The 17,232-nt window shown below is 50.6% G+C and overlaps 3 non-coding genes across 3 annotated transcripts; 2 read left to right on the forward strand and 1 right to left on the reverse strand.

The window, feature by feature from the left end:
* The first annotated feature begins 510 nt into the window (after positions 1 to 510).
* Positions 511 to 727, forward strand: LOC120385246. The gene has a single exon (XR_005589370.1). It is a non-coding gene; the product is annotated as a small nucleolar RNA U3 (small nucleolar RNA).
* Positions 728 to 7,876: 7,149 nt separating this feature from the next.
* On the reverse strand, positions 7,877 to 7,958 carry TRNAS-GCU. The gene has a single exon. It is a non-coding gene; the product is annotated as a tRNA-Ser (tRNA).
* A 4,101-nt stretch (positions 7,959 to 12,059) lies between these two features.
* Positions 12,060 to 12,141, forward strand: TRNAS-UGA. The gene has a single exon. It is a non-coding gene; the product is annotated as a tRNA-Ser (tRNA).
* Positions 12,142 to 17,232: the final 5,091 nt, after the last annotated feature.

Genomic DNA, 17,232 nt, shown 5'->3' on the forward strand with positions numbered 1-17,232 from the left:
GTAAAACTTGGGGGTATGCAAGAGAAATCAGACTCCTGAAAGGGGTACAGGTGTCTCTAAAGGTTGAGAGCCACTGATTTAGTGCAGGTACCACCGGTAACATAGAACCCTGCAAAAACGTCTAGTGCAGATGAATTTGAGAGCAAGCCAGAGAGAAACAGCTGCGGAGCATGCTAGATAAGGCTGACCTGTCCCGATTGTCTGTGCCTGACAAGCTGTCATGTGGTACGGAGGAGCCTGTGAGAGGTATGGCAAAGCAAGAGGGTTTGATTAGTTGCTAGGAGCTCCACATGCTAATCAGGAGGTGTGTTTCTGTAAATAGCGACATAAACATCTTCTAATGGCCAGTGTGCTAAAGCTGTCTCAATTGTGCTTTAATGAAATGGGGACCTGGTTTTAGATTTTTGTTCTTTAATTCGCTGGGGGTGAAACCCATTGTATGAAAACATTCACCGTGGGAAGAAAGCTTGTGCATATTAGCCTGGATGTGTAGCCGAGGACAGTTTTGTTAAGACTGTACTTTCAGGGATCATTTCTATAGTTTGTAACTAGAGAAGTGTGGTTGAAAGTGTATGATCTCGCTAACCACGAGAATGAGTTAAAGTGTTCTTTTCTGAGCATGAAGTGAGTGGATAGTATTGCTTTAATGTATCTGCTGTCTGCTATTGATGAGTGTTCTTGTTTTCCTTTTGGGAAGCTGAGAGGAAAAGAGCACAGACTGAGTAGTTAGTCCTTATAAAACAAGTTTAAAAATAAATGTTTTGGCTTTTTTTTGTATTATCTGAACTTGTTTAAAGCTTTTCTTCAGTTCTCTTTAAAAAAAGTAAAGGTAGTGTGAAAATGGTGTTTTAGAAGTTTCTAGTTCAGTACTTACTGAAAGAGTTTAAAGATTTCTTTATGCTGCTCTCTCTTTTTTTTCTTGTAATCTATTTCAGTATTTAGGTAGGGTCCTGTGTCTGCATGTTCTTTTCCTTTTCCATTTGCCTCTCCACTTCTCTCTTCTTCCTGTCCCATTTTTTGGGAAGCCCCTATTTTTACTTCTCCTGCTCTGGCAGGGGGTACACAGTTTGCTCTTGGCCCCAAGCACATCAGACAATCCACACAGGATCTGAGAGTAGCTGTCTCTTGGCCGTATAGTGGGTAGAGGGTTCTAAAGCTGTCTCAGGGTATGTCTACACTATGGGATTATTCCGATTTTACAGAAACCGGTTTTTGGAAACATATTATATAAAGTCAAGTGCACGCGGCCACACTAAGCACATTAATTCGGTGGTGTGGGTCCATGTACCGAGGTTAGCATCGATTTCTGGAGCATTGCACTGTGGGTAGCTATCCCACAGTTCCCACAGTCTCCCCCACCCATTGGAATTCTGGGTTGAGATACCAGTGCATGATGGGGCAAAAACAGCATCGCGGGTGATTCTGAGTAAATGTCATCAGTCAATCCTCCCTCTGTGAAATCAACGGCAGACAATCATTTTGCGCCCTTTTCCCTGGATTGCCTGAGCAGACACCATAGCACAGCAATCATGGAACCCGTTCAGCCTTTTGTCACCGTCACTTTATGTCTACTGGATGGTGCTGACAGACGCGGTACTGTAACACTACACAGCAGCATTCCCTTGCTTTTTGCAAGTTAACAAAGATGGTTACCAGCCATACTGTACCATCTGCTGCTTTGCAAGTTTACAATGATAGTTACCAGTTATACTGTACTGTCTGCTGCTGTCTTGATGCTCCTGGCCAGCCTAGGTGAGGTTGGCCAGGAGTATATGGACAAAAATGGGAATGACTCCCCAGGTCATTCTCTTCTTTAAGTTTTGTCTGAAGGGAGAGTCAGTCCTGCCTAGACTATCAGGCAAGCCTCCTAAAGAACCAGAGAGACAAACGGTCATTCCAGCTCAGAGCCCCAGACATCCTGCAGAAATGATGGGCTGCATGCCATTCTAGGGGGTGCCCCTGCAACAACCCCATCCATTGCTTCCTCCTCCCCACCCTCCTGGGCTACCGTGGCAGTTATCCCCCCATTTGTGTGATGAAGTAATAAAGAATGCAGGAATTTGAAACAACACTGACTTTATTGCCTCTGCAAGTAGAGTTCAAAGTGGGGAGGGGAGAGAAGCCTCCAGCTGCTATGATATTCCAGGCAGGACTGAATCTCCATTAGACAAAGCTTAAAGAAGAGAATTACCTGAGAATCATTCCCATTTTTGCCCAGGCACCCCCAACTGACCTCACCAAGACCTGCCAGGAGCACTCATGGGACAACGATGAGGGATATCAGCCCTACCATACCATCTAGAGAAGGGAAGGGGACACTGCTGTGTAGTGCTGCAGCACCATATCTGCCAGCACCATCCAGTAGACATACAGCGACATTGGAAAAAAAGGCAAGAAATGATTTTTTTCCCTTTGCTTTCATGGGGAGGGAGGGGGACAACATATACCCTGAACCACCTGCGACAATATTTTTGACCCTTTAGGCTTTGGGAACTCAGCCAATAATTCAAATGGTTTTCGGAGAGTGCAGGAACTGTGGGATAGCTACAGACGTCAGTTGCCCCTCCCTCCATGAGCATCCATTTCATTCTTTGGCTTTCTGGTACGCTTGTCTCAGCTCTCAGCTCTTAAGTTTCAGCACTGTGTCGAGTCCCTGTTGTGGCCTCTGTCTATCATGGCCTTGGAGATTTTTTCAAATGCTTTGGCATTTTGTCTTTTGGAACGGAGTTCTGATAGAACAGATTCATCTCCCCATACAGAGATCAGCTTCAGTATCTCCCATACGGTCCATGCTGGAGCTCTTTTTGGATTCTGGGACTGCATGGTCACCTGTGCTGATCGGCGCCCACGCTGGGCAAACAGGAAATGAAATTCAAAAGTTCATGAGGCTTTTCCTGTCAACCTGGCCAGTGCATCCAAGTTCAGATTGCTGTCCAGAGCGGTCACAATGGTGCACTGTGGGATAGCCCCCAGAGGCCAATACCATTGAATTGCGGCCACACTAACCCTAATCCGAAATAGCAATACCGATTTCAGTGCTACTCCCCTCGTTGGGGAGGAGTACAGATACTGGTATTAAGAGCCCTTTATATCGATATAAAGGGCTTCATTGTGTGGACGGGTGCAGGGTTAATGTGATTTAACGCTGCTAAATTTGATATAAAATCGTAGTATTGACCGGGCCAGAGAGAGCAGCAGGTTTCCCCTATTGTTTCCCACTCTTGTTTTCTTGATTAGTTTCTCCTCTACACCAACTTGTTTGGTTTCTTGCTCAGTTGGTAGCGCATCAGACTTTTAATCTGAGGGTCCACAGTTCAAGTCTCTGGTCATGTGATAAACTACTCCCCAAGATCTTAAACTGTTTTTCTCATGTCCTCTTTGTTACTTTTTCTCTTCAGGATTTTCCCTTTCCTCAGAAGGGCCTTTTTGTGTGTGGGTTTGAAGGGCAACTTCCTGACAGCCCCTCTGTCCTTGCAGCCTGGAGGAATAAAGGTCTCTGGGCATAGAGCATGTTCCTTCCCTGCGCGCACACACACACACATATATAAACACAACTGAATATCCCTAAGGAATTAGAATCACCTGCTGCCTTCCCTGTCCTGCTGGATCCCCAAATGAAGATGCTCTTCAGCCTAAACCCATGTCCCCTCTTTCCCAGTGCCCTCAATCCCAGCCCTCAGTCCCTCCTATGCTCACTGCTCCTCACTCCCAACCAGAGCCTGCTCCTCTTCACCCTTCTCCTCTGTCCCAACCCACAGCCCCCTCCTATTCCCAGTGCCCCTCAATCCCAACCCACAGGCCCCTGCTATTCCCAGTGCCCTCAATCCCAACCCACAGGCCCCTTCTCCTCACGCTGCTCCTCAATCCCAACCCACAGCTCCCTCCTTCCTCCAGCAGCAGGTGCTTCAGACCCTCAGGAAGATTTTCTTGCAAGGTTTCGTGTAGGAGTCTGCATGTGGATTTTACAATATGTTGGAAATCTGTTGGGTTGCTTGCCGAAATGATCACTTGTGGCTGGTGTTGGATTCCCAGTCTCCATGTTACAGGGGCAGGAGAAATAAAGGGTTGTTATCCTTGTTGTGTGAATCGAGGGCAGCACAACTGTGCTTGGCAGACCCTGATTGAGGGACTCACCCTCAATTCAATAGCACTTGCTAGGCAAGGGACAGGGGTTCCAAAGCCAAGTGGGCCAAGCTCTGGGTCTCAATACTAAAATTGAGGTGTCAGACCAACATTAGGACAGGGTGGTTGTGAAGAGATGAGTGAGTCCCTAGACAACATAGTGAGTATGGAGCCTTCTTATTTCCCCCCTTTTCCACCCAGGATGGCAGGTGAACTCTACAGAGGCACCTCTGGGCTTGCACTGACTAAGGACAACAGCTGTGAGTGGGGTGCAGAGAGGGGATGGCTCATGTTAAAGGACTTTTGTTTGCTGGACTTATGAACCGTAGGGAGAAGGACACTGCCCAGCTTATCTGGGGGTGGGTCTTTCCTCATGGTTTACGTTTATGTGTTGGGGCTGCTGACATGACTTCTGCTAACCCTGGGCTTACATTGCAGTGTAGACATACCCTGAGAGGGCATCTAGACTGTGAGAAAATCCCACTGGCCCGGTTGGCCTGGATGAGCTGATTTGGGATCCTGGAGCTCAGACTGGAGCCCAGGCTCAGAGACCTCACCCTCATGGGGTCTCGGAGGCTGGGCTCAGCCCAAGTGTCTACACTGTAATTTTATAACCCTGCAGCACAAGCCCCACAAGCCTGAATCAACTGACCCAGGGCTTGAGAATAGTGACTTGGGTGTGTTAATGGCAGTGTAGACATAATGCTAGGCTATGTCCACACTGCAATGAAACACCTACGGCTGTCGTGTGCCAGTGCAGGCTCCCAGGCTAGGGCCGTGGGGTGGTAAATTTGCACCGTAGACATCTCAGATCAAGCTCAATACTGGGCTCTGGGACCCCACGAGGTTGGGAGGGAGTTTAGCAAGCAAAAAAGGTAAAATGGCAGTGGAGTATTACCCTGGACTCAATGGCAGTTCTCCATTGGTCTGTCTGCTTTGGGGCAGGGACAATAACACGTCCTGCTGCATTCGTTATTTCAAAGGGCGGTTTAGGATTTTCTTTCTCACACGCGGTGCACGAAGCAGGACGCAACCGTCAGTGGAAACTAAATGAGCTGCTCACAGATTCTGGCAGCCACAATGAGCATTTGCTGTGAGAGCCCAGACCTGCCCCTGTCCCAGAGGGAGGGGGGTCATCTGTGAGAAGCTGGACCACTGACCTATCAGCTCTTAACTCCCAAACTTTCAGTAATTCTGTTATCAGTGCTTGTGAGTATAATCTAAACAGCCATACTGGGCTGGACCAAAGGCCCATCTAGCTCTGTGTTTTGTCCTCTGACAGTAGCCAATACCAGGTGCTCCAAGAGTTACACAACAAGTCACCACTGGGAGTTGAACCCAGGATTTCCTGTTTACAAGACAGGCACTTTAGGCAGCTAAGCCATGGTGCCTGCCTGTAGCTAAACTACCGTGTCTGCCCACAGCGGACTCCCTGCCATCCCCACTGGGGACTGACAAACTTTGCTTGTGTCTGGATTCTGCAAAGCAGAGGAGCAGGTGAGGTTTTCCTTGCAAGCTCTCTCTCTGTGTGTGTGTGTGTGTGTGTGTGTGTGTGTGTGTGTGTGTGTGTGTGTGTGTGTGTGTGTGTGTGTGTGTGTGTGTGTGTGTGTGTATATATATATATATATATATATATATATATATATATATATATATATATATATATATCTTTGGCCAGGTCTGCACTACAAAGGTATTTCAGCATCATTATATTGCTCAGGTATGTGAAAACACACAATGCTCCTCGGTCAGCAGCTTGTGGCTGGTGCACACACTGCAATGCCATGTCTGGTGACAAAACTTCCTCTTTTGGTGACAAAATAAAACCACCTTGACAAGAGGTCTAGAGGTTTTGCAGCAAACTCAAAGTGACAAATTGTCAGTGTAAATGCTGCTGGTCATTATATCACCATAACTGGCCTCCACCAGTATCCCACCATGCCTGCCGTGAAATCACCTGCCTTGCATTCCTGTTACAGAGGTTGGGTACCTCCCCTTTCATAGCTCCAGAAAGTTCTGACAGCTGAGCTGCTATTTACACTGGAATTAGGTTAATATAACTGCATTGTCAGCCTAAGTAATGTAATTACTCCAACCTAATTTTGTAGTGTAGACCTGTCTAAAGAATCACACACACACCTTGGGACCAAAACTTCACCTACTCCTCTGCTTTACAGAATCCAAACATGAGCAAAGCTTGTCAGGGCCCAGTGGGGATTGGCAGAGATTCAGGTGTGGGCAGACACAATGGCTTAAATAACCACAGGTGTCATAGCTTAGCTGATTAAAGCACCTGTCCTGTAAACAAAAGATTCTGGGTTCAACTCCCACTGGTACCTTGAGGAGTGGCTTTTGGGACACCTGGTATTGGCTACTGTCAGAAGACAAGATTCAGAGCTAGATGGACCTATGGCTTAAATTACACTCACAGGCACTGATAATAGAGTTACTGAAAGTTTGGGTGTTAAGAGCTGATAGGTCAGTGGCCCAGTCCCCTCAATGTGGTTTTACCATTTCCACTTGCTAAACTCCCTCCCAACCTCTATAAAATTACAGTGCAGACATATGGGCTTGAGCCCAGTCTCTGAGGCCCCATGAGGGGTGAGGGTTTCTGAGCCCAGGCTTCAGTGTGAACACAAATATCTGCACCACAGTTTTTAGCCCCTCAGCTTTAGCTCCAGGAGCCCAAGTCAGATGACCCAGGCCAGCCCTGCTGCCATCTTTATCCCAGGAGAGATGGACTCTAAGGGTACGTCTCCACTGCAATGGAAGCCCAGGTGTGGCACGCTGTGCTCAAAGCAGCACCTGCAAGCCCCATATTCACCACTCTCATATAATGATGAGATGGTTTGTACAAAGTCTGCCTGGTGAGGTGTCATTTCAAAAGTCTTGATCTGTTGAACATTAATATCGTGTTGGATTGTGTGTGCTCGCATTGGTTGGGAAGTTATGAAGTTTTGCTCTGTGTGTGTTACTGAGATATGTTATGAGGTTGGGAAATGCCCCCACCAGCCTTTCAGGTGTGACAAGGGAGGAGCCAGACTCGCTGCTGGTCCATTGAAGGGATCCACACTCCCAAGGACTATCCCAGGAACCGTGTACAATGCAGACTTCTCCGAGATAGCACAGCGACAATGGACACTGCTTGACTCACATCGTAGCAAAGGAGCTTCCTAGCAAGTTGGAAGAAACTATGAAAGGGGGGAAGAGGCATCATGACTTGGCCTCTCTCCCCCACAACTCAGCAGCTGCAAACACACCTGGAGGACAAAGACTGAACTGAACTGATTCAGAAGAGAATAATAATAATAGATTCAAATCAACGTCCCCAAACAGACTAGTATGGGTGTTTCAGCAGAAAATTTTCAGTCTGGGGAATTTTGTTTTCTCAGTCAGACCTTGCCAAGGGAAGCAGGGAGAAAATGTTTGAGTTGCCTCTTTCAGAACAGCTTGGTCTAGACACTAGCTCTGGTTCACTGCTCTGGGCTTGCTCGGGTTGAGGATATTTTAATAATTTGGGGAGGTGCCAGGGTGGTTGAGGGAGATGAGGAGGATGTTCCCTTTTGAGATAAAAACTAAGAAATACAGAACTAGATAATTTTTTTTTTTTTTTTAGAAATCTGGGATTTAGACATTTTATTTAAAGTAAGGGAGTTCTGAGTTTCTGTTTACAAGAAGTACCATTGTTTGATCGGTCATTGTACCAAAGGGGGAGATGGTTGTCTATAAAGGATGGGTGAAGACTGAATGCATCCGATGAGGATGGGATTTGAACCCACGCATGCAGAGCACAATGGATTAGCAGTCCATCACCTTAACCACTCGGCCACCTCATCAGAACTGTAAAGAAAAGGACAGGAGGAGAAATCTAAGGCCGGCAGAGACAGGGGCAATAAGGCATTTTTAAATACTAAGTGGAAGCAAGGGCTGAATGAGCTCCCTCCTCACATCTAGTGAGGAGCTGGGGGAAAGACTTCAGGAACAGACCGTGTTTGCACAGACACACCTACTCTGCCTAGATATGCAGCATGATGGGGCCACTTTCCCAAAAATGACCAGTTTTGGCTGGTGGCAGGTTACAAATCACTTTAGGATTGAGTGGAATGAAATGTTATTATCCTTCCTGCATGAGTGAAGGGCAGCAGAACATACCTAGTCGGTCCTGATGGACGGGTAGGTGGGTGAGGAATAGCTTTTATTGGACTTCATAGAAGTGATTGAGAACATCACCCTAAACCAGTGGTCCCCAAACATTTCACACTGTGCCCTCTTATCCAGTTGGGGGAGGGCAAAACCAGAGCTTGAGGGATTCAGCCCTGGGTGGTGGGGCTCAGACTTTTGGCTTCAGGCCCAGGCGCCAAGAAGTCTAATGCCAGCCCTGGTGACCCCATTAAAACAGGGTTATGACCCACTTTGGGGTCCTGACTCACAGTTTGAGAACCACTGCTCTATGCTAAAGGGAGAGAGTTTTCCTGTGGGTGTAGTTAATCCACTTCCCCAAGAGATGGCAGCTATGTCAGTGGGAGAAGCTATATCAGTGGGTGTGCAAGCTGTGGTGTTTACCACATTTAACAAGTTTAATCAAACCTCATTTTTAAAACCATCTGTAGCCTGGGAATGGCAAAGGACCTCGATGAAGGAGGGTCTGTCCTTTAAAGTCCTGGAGATCATGAGTCCATGCTTTTGCCATCATGGGAGTATAGCTGAGTGGTAAAGTGCTTGATTGCAGATCAAGTGGTCCTTGATTCAACCCCCAGTGTTTTCTTATAACCTTCTTTCTTTTTTTTAAAAAAAGGAAAACATGTTCATTTTCATTCTCCATTCTGTTCAGGAGCTCCACTGTACAGGGGTGCTTGATATGGATGTAAACACTCAACATTTCACTGTCCAAATGCATAAATACCTAGCAAAGCTGTCTATCAGCTGAAATCAGTTTCAGTCCTCAAAGTGTCAATTTATGTTTTCATCAATTAAACAAAGGTATCATATGAATATACATTTGCAGATCCCTCTTCTCCAGGAGCTGTGCTGTGCAGAAGAACAAGAGTCACATCCAGCTGCAGTTCAGGAGTCTGATAACCAAAGAGCTGTTGCCAGCTCAAAGAGCCTGAGGCGGAGCAACAGCAGGGTTCATTGCCCGGTGTGCGTAGCACTAATTGACACACCAGGGTGGAGAAGCAAAACCAGTTTTATTTGAGCCCAAATAAGGTGCCAGGGAGAAAAAGCATTCTCAAATCCTGCACACCCGTGCGCAGGCAGGGTCCCAGCATTTATACCCCACTTGTTTGTGTAAGCCTTTTGTTTGGTTTTCCCCCTCCCTTCCCAACAGCAGTTACTTTAAACATTACATTTCAGCGTGTTAGAAAAGTTCTCATTCGCATGCTTATCTATGGCCTTCACAGCACAAACGCATACAGATTTTCCTCCCCCCTCTCCCCCTCCTCCCCGCCGCTTCTGCTGTTTTAAACTCCTGCATTTGCAAGCTGAGACAGCTGACAGTTACACATTTTGCTTGCTGTCTGTTAGCATCTTAGGGCTTGGCTACACTTACAAATTTGCAGCGCTGCAGCAGGGTGTGAAAACACACCCTCTGCAGCGCTGCAAATTGCGGCGCTACAAAGCGCCAGTGTAGTCAAAGCCCCAGCACTGGGAGCTGCGCTCCCAGCGCTGTCCGTTATTCCCCACAGGGAGGTGGAGTACGGACAGCGCTGGGAGAGTTTTCTCCCAGCGCTGGCGCTTGACTACACTAGCGCTTCAGCGCTGCCGCGCAGCGCTTTGAAGTTTAAGTGTAGCCATAGCCTTGGGCTGGTTAAAGTTCACAGCATGGAAGACCTCTGGTTCACTCAGGCCTGCAGTCACAACTTTGGTTTACTTAGGCCTAGTGACACCAACAGAGCCAATAAATGTTCTGAGGCCTGGAGAAAAATGCCTTCTAGTGAGCTATTGAACAAGCTCAACCTGTTTAGCTTATCAAAAGAAGATTGAAAGGTGACTTCATTGAAGTGTTGAAGGGCCTTAATGGAGACAAAAGATTGGATATGAAAGGGCTCTTGAATCTAGCAGAGAAAGGCATAACAAGACCCAGTGGCTGGACGGTGAAAAAAGACAAATTCATATTACAAATAAGATGCAAATATTCAACAGCGAGGATGATTCACCACAGGAACAAGCTACCAAGGAAAGTGGTGGATTTGCCATCTCCTGATGTCATTTAATGAAGACTAGATGCCTTTCTGGAATGTGTTTGCCCCAAAGTAGCTCTTGTGTCATACAGGAGGCCTGTGATATGCAGGGGGTCAGATTAGATGCTCTAATGGTCTCTTCTGGCCATAAAGTCAACTAATTTCTGAAAAACTGAGTGTAGCATTGGGAGCAGCGTCTGATGTTTTCCTGTCTAGCCGGCTTGCTGCCTAGAACGAACGCTCCTTGAGTGGGGTGATCCACAGGGAGTAGCTCAAACCTCCAAAGTGCCTGGCCAGGGGCAGGACATTAGCCCAGCAAGGGAGGGGTGTGGCAGTGACATCACAAAGGCCTTTTGCAGGACCTCAGACTATTGGTCAAAGGTGGTGGGGAGGTGGTGACCTCACAGAGAGATGCTGACATCAGCCAGGCAGGACAGGGCGAGGGGCCAGGGAAACCTCAGAGACCCTGTGGCTTTGCTTCAGCAAGTCTCCTTCTCCAGGTCTCTTTGAGGACAGAGAGTATTCGGGTTCACGGACGTGAGCGCCAGGAGGAACCTCTTTCGAGTTTTCTCCTTCCTTTGAGTGATTTTACTAGAAAACAGACGTCCCAGTTTAGAAGGTAAGAGCCTCCTCGAGGTTTGAAACCTGTTCAGTCTGATCCATCTGGTGACAGTTGAATTCTAGGCAATGAAAACACGAACTTAAGGAGGCAGAATTTTATTTCGCACCTGGGATTTTGTCCCATAGAATCACTGTGGTCATTAGGGTTTATCCTTTTGTTTCACCTTTCCTCCATCCATCCCTTCCTCCTTTCTCTTTGTCTCTTGCTTCTTTTGTCCTTTCATCTGTTCCTCCCAACACCAGGAGCGGTGTGTGTGTGTGTGTGTATGTGTGTTGCAGGGGAGTGCTCTGCAGCTCCCACTGTGGGAGGTCCACCCAAAAATGTGGGGCTGAAATAGTGCTCGGGCAGTGATCCCCATCAGTGACCTGGGCCATCCTTTGGGCTCTCTGGTGAGAACCCTCAGCTTCCTGTCCTCAGTCTCTACCCTGATTGGCTGAGCAGGGGTTATTGACAGGAGGAGACTCAGGTCCTTGTTCTCTTTAAGACCAAGGAAATAAGTCAGAACCAGTCATACGTTTGACAAATTTTGCTGCTTCTCTGCATTAATGGTCTCTGAGCAGTTCATGATTCTCTCTAACATTGCAGTTCTCCTCAAATACTTGCTGAATAATTACTGTGCACTGTTGTTGGTCTGGAGCTCATCCGAGAGCACTTTACTCAGGTCATTCAATGTGTGAAATTCAAGGTCTGATGGTTAGTTTGAAAATCAGGGGTCTTGGGTCCTATTCCCAACTCTGCCACTGGCTGAGTGTGTGACCTAAGACAAGTTAATTCTCCTTTCTCAGCCTTAGCTTCTCCCTCTTTCAAGTAGGGATAATAATGATCCGCTCCTACCTACCTCACGGTGGGTGGAGGATGGGGATCCATCGGAGAGTGTCACTAGGAGTATCAGAGGGGCCGTGTTAGTCTGGATCTGTAAAAGCAGCAAAGAGTCCTGTGGCACCTTATAGACTAACAGACGTATTGGAGCATGAGCGACTGCACATGGCTAAGCAAAGAGAACAAACCCCCAATCCCCCCCTGTGCTTTGGGAGCCAGGTTTGTGGTGGGAATTCTGTAGTTAGATAACTTCACACCTGGGCATTGTGATTCTTTACCAGTTTCTCTGGCATTGGGGCAGTTTTGTGCTCACAGTTGTGATGGCCGAGTGGTTAAGGCGTTGGAGTTGAAATCCAATAGGGTTCCCCTGCGCAGGTTCAAATCCTGCTCACAGCGAGGTCTGTGTTTTAGCCAGTCTCTCACCGGGGCAATACCTCTGTACAACCCCCTGAGACACTCTCACCCTCTCCCCACCCCAAGGAAATCCTGTTCTGCTCCTTTCATAGAGATCCCTGGGACACCCCCTCACACTGTGTCCCTGAGGGGTCAGGCAAACTCTCAGTGCCTGAAGCCTTGCTGACAAGCTCTTTCTCTTCCCCTTCAGCGCCTCCCACTTGCCAGTGACCAGCTGTTCAGTGGGGTGCAGGAGGCGCTGGGCGGGGAGGGGGAGGAGCAGGGAGAGGAATGGGGCAGGAAGGTGCAGGACTGGAAGAGATGGGACAGGGGTGGAGGCTTGGGGGAAGGGGTGGAGTGGGGGCAGGGCAGAAAAGGGGGGATTTGTCCTGGGCCCTGCACCCCTCTAGGGCCGGCCCTGAAGGGAAGCACTGACTATCACAGTGACAATAGAAGTGACCAGCCTTGCGGGGGAGGCTGAGGGAGATCCGCACTCACCAGGTCTCTTCTCTCCCCCACGGTGAGCCAGACACTGCTCTCTCCTGGCTCTCACTCTAGCAGCTGGATGCCAAGGAGCCATTTCCCCACAGGAAGTGCATTGAGTGCCCCTGTGGTGCTGGGGGGCTGGCGCTGCTGCTGCTGCCTGTGGGGCTGGCAGGGGGGCTGATGTCTGCACAGACTCTCAGCTGCCAGGCCGGAGGGGGCACTTGGGACCTTACCAGACTGGCTCAGTGAAGATGGAGAGTTGACAGAGCAATACAGACGCTCTCCAGAGCACGGAGCAGCAGCCGCCCATGCAGCCAGGCAATGAGCATTTCCCACAGCCTGGAGCCGAGGGGGAGGCGGCAGCTGCTGTTCCAGCTCCTCGGGGACAGGCCCTGTCAGCCAACAGCCACTTCTTACTCCCCACAGCTAAGGGCGCCGGGTTCCTCCGGTGGGGGTGTGGAGCAGCCGTTCGTTTTCCTGTCCTTTTTGTGTGCAACTGCTGACAAAAACATCCCCGACAGAGAAGCAACAGGCCAAAATGCTTTCATGCAGCTGCTGAAGTAGCTCAGTTGGGCAAGCGTTAGACTGAAGATGTAAAGGTCCCTGGTTCAATCCCAGGCTTTGGCAGGCCCTTTCTTTGGTCTTTGTGCAGTGGTGCCTTGTTTTCTGGGAGCACAGCAGTGCCTGCACCCAAGGTGAGTTCCTGAGCTTGGGCTCTGCAGTAGGAAAACATAGAAGGGGCTTCTGCCCCTAGTTGGCCCACCTGACCTTTAACAAGGCGAGATGGGAGCTGTCTTTCCCAACATGGCAGGAAGAGAGTGAGGCAGGAATGGTGCCAGAGGGCTGCTGGGCAGTGACAGGCAGGGATTGGGGATGGAAGCTCCTCTGCGCAGCTGAGCAAGGGCAGTACCAGGGAAGGGGCCATCTGTAAAAGTGACCCAGCAACACCTCTCCTCCTCTGGGCACCTAGAGCAGAGGCGGCTGGTGCTGACAGCTCCAAGGGAAGGCTTAAAAGCTACAGAGCAACTGAGGGCAGGGCCAGAGGAGGAGAGGACCATGATGTGTGTGGCCACCAGACGGCCACAAAGACACCCAGCCAGCCTGCTCCTGGCATGGCAAACCCCCACTGAAGACGTGCTTAATCCACTTGCTGATCAGGAGGAAAACCTGTCAAAATCTGTGTGTGAGGAGAACCCACTTGGCTTGGAAGGAGAGAGGAAAAAGAGCAAGTGAAAAAAATAACCAGCGAGAGAGAGCGAGAGAGAGCGAAAAGAACGTGAAAGGCAGAGAAAGAAATAAAGGGAGAGAAAAAAAATTAGAAAAAGGAGGAAAGAAAGGAACAGCATGAAAGGTAGAGGGGGAAAAAGAAAGCAAGAACATACAAGCTAGAGAAGGAACGGAATGAAAAGAACAAATGAACCAAGCGCTAGCTGAAGCTGGAATGGGAGAGTCAGAGAAAGGACAGACTGACCCGTTAAGTAAGGTTGCACCCGATTCTCCATGTTGGGGGCACAGGCCTCCCATTTCAGTCCTGGCCCTGCTTGGGGGGACCATCCATAGGTGCCTATTGGCACCCCCATGCTCTGAGGAGGAGGCAAGCCCTCCCATACCCTCCCCTCGGGACACGGGCTCTCCCCAATCCTGACCCCCTTCCTGCACGCTCCTGGGAATGGGGGAAGGTGGGGGGAAGCCGTGTGCTGAGCAGCACCGTGGGTGTGTCTCTCTGGGGCGAAGGAAGAGGATATTTTTAGTACCAGAAGGAAAGAGCAGGGGGCGGGGGCGTTTGTGGAGCCGGGACGCACACCAGAGAGAGGAACTGAACGCAGCCCAGCGTGAGCCCAGTGCCAGTTGGAGCCGAGACGCCCATACCTGGAGGACCATCTCCAGAACCTACCTTGATGGTGCCGTCCATCACCGCTCCCACATGGAGCTTCCCGCCTAGACCTGCCTGGACGAGGTGAGGTGGTGCACTGGCAAAGGGGGCGGTTTGAGCAGGGCTCTGTGTGTGTGTGTGTGTGTGTGTGTGTGTGTCTAATTTTGGGAAGTGAAGTCACAAACTGCTTGGGCTGGTTTCCTATTGGTGTGACCGATTTTTGCAAAGCTTCCCCCCCCACATCTTCTTTTGGCACTAGGGCTTTCTGCGCTGCCGTTGACAAGGCAGAATCAAGGCCCCCGTTGGGCCAGGCGCTGCCCAGACACAGCAAGATACATGCCATGCCCCAGAGAGTTTACAGGCTCCATACCCAAAAAGTGGGAGGAGAAACAGACCCAGTGTCACACAGCAGCACTGAGAGCAAAACCCAGGAGTCCTGGCTCCTCCTGCTCTAACCACTAGACCCCACTCTGCTCCCAGAGTTGGGGCCAGAACCCAGGAGTCCTGGCTCCCCAAAAGGGGGGGAGTGGGGTCTAGTGGTTAGAGGAAAGGAAGATGGGTGTCAGGACTCCTGGGTTCCAGTCCCAGCGCTGGGGTTAGAGTGGAGTCTCGTAGCTTAGCACAGGTGGGGCTGGAGCCAGGATTCCTGGGTTCTTCCCATCCCCCCTTCCCCCCCCCAAACCATCTTGCACAGCAGGAGGGAGCTGGGCAGGAAGTGGTGATGAGGTGAAAACTACCAAGAAATGCAAATCCTAAAAGGAGACTGTGCCAGGAACGGAGTGGTGCACAAACCATGGCCTCATCTCCACCTCTAACCCCGCCCCCCTTGGCTGGCACTGGATTGTGCCCCCTGTGCCCCCCAATCCACCCCCTGAGAGCCCTGGGGGGCAGGGAATAGCCATGGTGCTGGGCCCCCCATCCAATTGAAGTATTCAGTGTTGCAGTGACCCAAGGTGTGTGCACAGAATGGGGGTGTGTGTGTGGATTGATTTCTGCATGTATTTGTATATGTGTGGTTTTCTGTAAGGGTTTTGTGGGGGGGGGGGTGTTATTACAGCTGTGGGGGTTGTGTTTGTGGCTGTGCAAGTGTGTGTGTTCATGTGGCTGGATTTGTGCATGTGTTTGCATCTGTTAGCAGTTGTGTTGATGTTGGCTGGATTTGTGCGGGTGTTTGTGTATATTAGCAAGTATGTGTGTGTTTGTGTGGCTGGATTCATGCATGTGTTTGTGCATGTTTGCAAGTGTGTGTGTGTGTGTGTGTGTGTGTGTGTGCTCTGCTGCCCTCTTTCTGCGCAACAACCGTTTCTCTATATGTCACAGCCCCCATACCGTCGACCCCGGTGGTGATTTCCCCATCTTACAAAGGCTGGCTGGCCTGACCCTTCTCCTCTGCGGAGTGTGGCGGGGATGCAGCTCACCCCTGTGGGGCAGCAGTGCCAAGGTGCTGGGTGCTTCCGATGCACCTGGAGAGCAGCTCAGGTGAGGCAGGGCAGGGCATGTGGTGTCCGTTCTGTGTTGCCTGGTGCTGGGCCATTGCACAATCCCCAGCCACGCCGCACAGCGCGCCCCGAGAGGGGGCAGGGGGCCAAGCAGATGATCCAGCACGAGGGGGAGAGGATGTGTGGCTGGGGGGAGGAAAGGCCTTGGGCTGCACTGGGGGAGCGCAGAGCAGGGGTGACACCCCAGAAACCTGCAGCAAAGGGATGGACAGGTGGGGTGGGTGGATAGAAGAGGCAGCGGGACTAAAATCTAAAAGGGGAGTGTGGGGTCTGGTGGTCAGAGTGGGGGAGGGAGGTTGGTGGTCAGAATTCCTGGGTTCTATCTCCAGCGCTGGGAGGGGAGTGTGGTCCAGTGGTTAGAGTGTGTCCCGGGGGGCAGCCAGGACTCCTGGGTTCTCTCCCTGGCTCTGACTCTCTCGTGCAATCCCTCAGCAGTTACCCAACTCGCCAGCATGTGGGAGCGAGGGGCTGGGGCCGAGTTGTGACATGGCCCAGAGTCCCGTACTGCCCCTTTGTTACCCACCCCGGGGCAGGGTGGGGGATGGCCTGGGAGACCCGCTAAGAAAGGCACTTCTGGTGGGTTTGTGTGTGGGTCACGCTGCCCACTGCTGGAGAGACCCCTCTAGGTCAGAACCAGTCTCAGCCCGGGTCAGACCCTGGGAGCCCAGCCCCCTCTGTCGCCATGGCAATGTCTATTGGTCTCCTGGAAAGGTCCGTTCTCATGGGTAGCTGTGTGTGTGCTCTGCTGCCCTCTTTCTGCGCAACAACCGTTTCTCTATATGTCACAGCCCCCATACCGTCGACCCCGGTGGTGATTTCCCCATCTTACAAGGGCTGGCTGGCCTGACCCTTCTCCCCTCTGCGGAGTGTGGCGGGGGCTGCAGCTCACCCCCTGTGGGGCAGGAGTGCCAAGGTGCTGGGTGCTGGGCTCCGATGCACCTGGAGAGCAGCTCAGGTGAGGAGGGGCAGGGCGTGTGGTGTCCGTTCTGTGTTGCCTGGTGCTGGGCCATTGCACAGTCCCCAGCCACGCCGCACAGCGCACCCCGAGAGGGGGCAGGGGGCCAAGCAGATGATCCAGCACGAGGGGGAGAGGATGTGTGCTTGGGGGGACTCCAGTGACAGTGAGTTCCACAGGCCTCGGCGCAGGCTGCATGGGGCAGAAGGTCCTTGTGTTGGGAGCAGTGAGAGTGAACTGCGTGCAGTTGTGTCTCTGAGCATGATTGTGCATATTCTGGT

Source organism: Mauremys reevesii, linkage group 17 (assembly GCF_016161935.1).
Source record: "Mauremys reevesii isolate NIE-2019 linkage group 17, ASM1616193v1, whole genome shotgun sequence".
NCBI classification, from domain to species: domain Eukaryota; kingdom Metazoa; phylum Chordata; order Testudines; family Geoemydidae; genus Mauremys; species Mauremys reevesii.